Consider the following 6,000-nt stretch of genomic DNA (forward strand, 5'->3'; position numbering starts at 1 on the left):
GCTGTGTCCATTATTATTCTGCTGTAGTGAAAAACACTTTGGCCACTTTGTACTTTGTATGCGCTCACTGCTTTGCCCAGGATGCAGTGACCGTGCCCCTGCAGAATAGTGTTCTGTGGAAGGTTATTCTGGTGGAACACACGGAGTGTTGAACGTTGTCATTTTTAAACGGCTAAATGGAAAACACAGCTGTGAAAGTTGATGGTAACAAGCCGGAAGCTGGAGGAGAGAAAAAAAGAAAAAGAAAGCCAAGCTCAGCTCTGTATTCTGTTTGTATAATCTAGGAAAACCAAAAGTGAAAGAGCAACCATGCACCACAAGCCTGTCTCTCTCTCCCCCAAGTACACGATGTTCTTCACATCTTAAATATTAAGTTCTGGATGTGTCAGAGCCAGCCCAGCTTACTTCTCCTTGTTTCCAGTCTGTATCCTCGGCTAAACTTAATTTATTTTTTTATTTTTATTTTTTTACCCCTGGCAAGAAAGCAAATCATTGTACTTTTCATCACGTTAAACCAATTGAAAAGCCATGAAAAGAAACAATATCCCACACATTTCATTTGAAACAACAAAACAATTCATTCCTCTCCATTTCTCATGAATGGAATTTAAAGCGTGTTCACACTTCTCTTCTTGGCACTTTGTGGCCTTTGCGTGTTAAGTGATGACGAGGTTTTACACCCATCCGTTGCTTTGATCGAAACAACAAACTCTCTCCGGAGCCACTGATGCAGGCCGACAGAATTGGAAAACATGAAACATGTGACACAAAAGTGATGACCCCAAATTGCAAAAACCAAGAACTCCAACCAAATGATATAAGTTTTAAAGAGTCATCCGTTATTAAGTTGACCAACTGAGTTAGTTTTTACTGAGGGGAAACCTGTGCATTTCTCCTACATGAATGAAAACAAAACAAACCTCAGGCAACACGTTTATTTTATGATGTATCTGGATCTATGTTTGGGACGGAAACTCTTCACATCGCGTCGCATCCTGACATGAATTACTCACCGTGTCACAGTGTTGTCTCTGCTCCCCTCGGGACTGTGTCATCATTAATAAGCATACAGTTATTACAAGTGTTTTATATGAGAGGCAGGACCGAGTCCAAGGAGTTACCCAAAGCATTCTGTTTTTGTGTATTCTCTCGTGGTAAAGATAAACGCTTAAAGACATTATGACACAGACTGTGAGCATTTGCAGGGTATTGTAATCCTTTCATGGTGAGTTGATTATCGTTTAAAACATTTTTTTTTTTTTTCTTCTTGGATGAACTAACTGAACACTTTTTGAAGCAAAGTTGGCATATTATGATGTACACATGTTACAGAATATAAAAATGTGGTATAACAATTGCAGTATATAAAATACTGGTATTCCATGATAGATCTTTGTATCAATGTGATTCTCTTAAGAAAATGTCTTCAAACAATCAAACGATCTCCTTTTCCATTTTGTCCTGTCTCATAAAGATGTGTAAATGTGACTAAAGCTGGTTCATCTGGTCTTCGAATGTGTTGAAGAGCTGAACAACATGTGTCCAAGGTTGTCTGCTTTTCTTTCACCATCCCTGAAAGGGAAGAGGATGTTGCTTTTATGACAGAGGTCAGAGCTGGCTACAGATCAGTGGCTGTGAAGTTTTTATGGATTTTATGTTTTTCTGCTTCAGAAATTCTTCTCAAAATAATGCCACGGTTTGAAAAAACGGCACAGTCAGTGATGCACATGCTCACACACACTCACAATCAAGACTTTTCATTCACTTATTCCTTAAAATCAGATTAGAAATCCAAAAAATACGAGATATCTTGTAAGTTTAGGTTCTGTCACCAGCAATGTGTATGTGAACTGTTACTCAGACCATATTTTTTGTGACCTGCTCTTTAGAAAATTATTATTTTTGTTTAAAAAAAATGGAACAAAATGAGTTGTTGTGTCTACCTATTAGCTGCATCTTGTATACCCCCTAAAGAAAACACAATTTTATCTATTTATATTCAAATATTTGTAGTATATGAGTGGTAAAGGATTGTACCACTCTGACTTATGCTTTTTTATGTTGTAAACATCTCAAAATAGACCTGCCATATATAGACTCTGCAAACAGTAACTGAAGGTTTTGAAATTTAGAGTTCAACTGCTTTTTCTGTTATGTCAACGTTTAGCATGTAAATCCCAACAAATGTAGATTGTTTTTAGGTCTATTTTCTTTTTCCTAATCTCCACTCTGGGATCCACTGCAACCAAACCGCACAGTCTTGAGAATCAGACTTTTTTATGTGCCACAAAATGATATACTTGGTCACGCAGATGACAAACAACTGCAGAATAAGCAACAAGGCCCAGATCATGTCCTTCTTAGGGTTAAACAAGAACTTACATTACCTGATCTATATGGACATTTAAATTCATGAATATGAAGATACTGTCTTTACAGGGCTAAACATGAAAAGTGCATTTCAGAGTAAAATGCATGAAAACAGATTATCTCTAGCTTTGTAAATGAGTGTTATTTATATATATATATATATATATATATATATATATATACATATGTATATATATATATATATATATATGTATACAGTATATATGTCGGTGCTTCATTGGCACATATTAGGCAACAAACATCCCCTCATTGTTTCAGCTGCACTCTTACAAACAATGGAAAGATGGAGACACGGTCAACAATGAGGCATTTGAAGTCTGCAAGCAGTGTGTTATCATGGCGGGATACTGTAATTGTTTATTGATTTACTATTACACTGTGTGTGTTTAGGGTTAGGGTGTGTGTGTGTGTGTGTGTGTGTGTCCTAATGAGGCAGTGGTTTACTTTTGTGAACAGAGGAAGGTTAGGGTTAAGTGTGTGTGTGTGTGTGTGTGTGTGTGTGTGTGTGTGTGTGTGTGCATTAAGTTTTGAAGGCCTCAAGTGTCCTCTGTCACATTCTGTAATATTAGCTTGACAAATGTTTAACAGTTTAACACGTAACTAACTTCCGTGCTAATGAACCTTTTGCTGCTCTGTTTGTTTTCAAATATCCAAGCTTTGACAACTAACTGCACGAACGGAATGATACTAAACTATAGGTTTAGATACATTTCATTTAAAGAAAGTAAATCTGTGACAGTTCTGTACAGTAAGTCACTACTGAGGTATAGCTTTTGTTTAATCAAAAATTAGGGTCCGAGCAGACAAAGTGTGAGGGAGATATTATTTGGCTTTGGGTGTTTTTGTCTTAACTCATAGATTACTGTAAACAAAAGCTTATTTTTTGTTTTAGTACAATCTGCCCATTAGTCTTTATTGTGGTTAATAAGAGCATCAAGGTCTGAGTGAAAGTGATGTTTCGATATTGAAAGTTAATCCACATTCCTTGTCTGCTTTTTCATCTATATTTTAGTTGTTCATAAGTCAAATGTGTCAGGTGGAGGTTGAAGGACAATGTAAAGCCTGAATGCTAATAATATTTCACATATTTCATACTGCAGCTGATAATTATCTAAAGCATTGTAGCCATTGGCTTCCATTTACCTCAGTATTGTATTAAGTTTTCAACATGTGACAGATCACAGTGGCTGTTTTATGACTGCAGGTCTCAGTAGCAGTGAAAGTGCACACGGTTTGGAAAATCTCCCATTTTTTAAGAACGACCAACTCGCTATCTATTGGAAGATATATCCAATAATCCTCTGCTCACACACAGAATAAGATGACAGTTCCCAGACGACCTGATGCTGCTGTTACTGTGGACATACCTTCCTACATGTGCCGATACAATAATGACTATATGCAGAACACTGCAAGAAATAAGATGTACCTGCAATACCAATACACAATTAGCATAATAATGTAACACAGATATGATTGTCACTTATGTAGCCTGACTGAAGAAGGGGTTTCAGTGGATATGTGATGGTTTGAAAACGCTGTGTGACAGGGCTTAGGCCAAATCTTTGAAAGACATTTCGATCTATTACTGTGGATGAAACTGGGAATTACGTGAGCTGAAATACTCATGCAGTAACTCTGTTTTTTTTTTTGGTACAGAGATCGAGATCCAGCAGCAGCTGCATACAGGGTTAAAAAACAAAAAAACAACAACACCTGAATGTGGTCCCAAATATCTAAAGCAGAGTTTCTTGTAAACCTATAAGTACACGTAAATCTCACAGATCAGAACAGGTCAATGTAGACAAGAGGTTTTTAAGTATTTTGGGGGTTTAGCACGGGGGAAGTCAGGCATGATATGTAAAGGTCTCTCTGTGCTTCACACATTCGGAGTCTGCAGAGACATGTTTATGCGTCTTTGTCACCCAGAAATGACGGTTGTTCCATGAGGGTCTATGGTTTCACGCTTGATCACACTTCCTATTCCCTTGCCTTGAGCACATGATGCAGCTGATTAGGATCATCAGTCAACTATCAGACAATTTGGCCGTAGAAGACAGGTGCATTCTGCTGAGCTAAATACAACAGGAAGTTAGTTATTGTGCGTTCACCTGCTGATTTTCCCTCTTATCAACGTAATCAGTACTTGAAGCAGCTGCTGCTGTGCGACACAGTTCATGGAGGTACAGAGTTCTTTAGCTAAATCATTAAGCTAAATCAAAAATCTACACAGTCACATCTGAATACACAGACACAACTCTTCAGATTCAGGGTTTCCTTTCACTTTGCACGTCATTAAAAAATGGCGAGGAAAGATACAGTCTGCTAGGTGCCTCAGCCATGACAGCAATAATTTGAACGTTCACCCAAAATGAATCACCTGGTCTGACACAATGACCACATAGACTGACAAAAATATCTAATCTTACCCCAGCATAACTACAGTTTATTGAGAATAAAAGTTGTTTTCAGTTTCTAACAGTGTATTTTTACTGCATGAACTAGTATCAGGAACTAGGAACTTTACCAGGAACTAAGTGTATGTACAGTACATTCCTGGTTATGGAAGTTCTGCAGTTTTTTTTTCTCTTTTTCAGGTGACAGCACTTTGAGATAGCTCAAGGACCTTTTATTTCATCTGATCAATCTCAACAACTGCTCATAAAATCACCTACAGCAGAACGATGACAATCTCCTTCATGTTCCATTACTGTCATTTTGTGGTGAGATGTGTGTACCTAACCCTAATGGTCCTATCAGTTTCAGTACTTAATAGTAAATACTAAAGGGACAAATATGTACATATTTTAAAGACAAAAAAATGCTCAGAAGGAAATGAGTCACTTGTTTTGCATGAGATGGTCAACAAAAAAATGCTGCACTGAGCTCTGTCAGGTCACTTGGGTTTTTCAGAAAACATAAGGACGGGAATCTGGGTGGAGGATTTTCTGCCTCTGCTCTTTGGTGCAAAAGAAAAATAGGAGTTATGCTCATTTGTAAAAAAAAAAGGTTATACAAACAAAATGAGAAGCTGCAGCTCATTACATAATCCAATATTTCCTGTTTTTTTTTTTTTTTTTAAAACCAGCAAATGCACTGTCCTTGAATGCCAAATTGTCAGAAATGGTTCCTTCTGTATGATAAGTTGAAAAATCATAATCTGTTTTCCTTTAAGAAAATATTTTCGGTGCTATTTCACTGTAAACAGTGTTATTTTCTTTTTTTTAACATTATTATAATTATTGTCACCTGAACCTGTTCTCTCAACACCCTGGGGGAGAATGTCTTTGACTAATCCCCAAGGCTTTCTTATCAAGTGTGACTGAATAGAGCCTTCAGTCCCCAGAAGACGGGTTAACCTTTATCTGGTCGAATTTCTATTTCTGCATCTCGTTTCTTCCACAGCAAGGTATTTATAAAGAAAGGAGGTCTGTTCACTGTTTACCCTCTCCGAGTGTTTCTCCAGTGGGTATGTGTTTGAAACATGAAAGGCTCTGAACAAAATGGAAGATTTCCACTCCATTTGCCATGCAGGCAATCAGTGTGCAGTGACCCAGATAAGGAGTGCGATATTGATGATGACAGCAATAAAGATGTATTTTCACCATG

The sequence above is a fragment of the Solea solea genome, chromosome 5, assembly GCF_958295425.1.
Source record: "Solea solea chromosome 5, fSolSol10.1, whole genome shotgun sequence".
In the NCBI taxonomy this organism is placed as follows: domain Eukaryota; kingdom Metazoa; phylum Chordata; class Actinopteri; order Pleuronectiformes; family Soleidae; genus Solea; species Solea solea.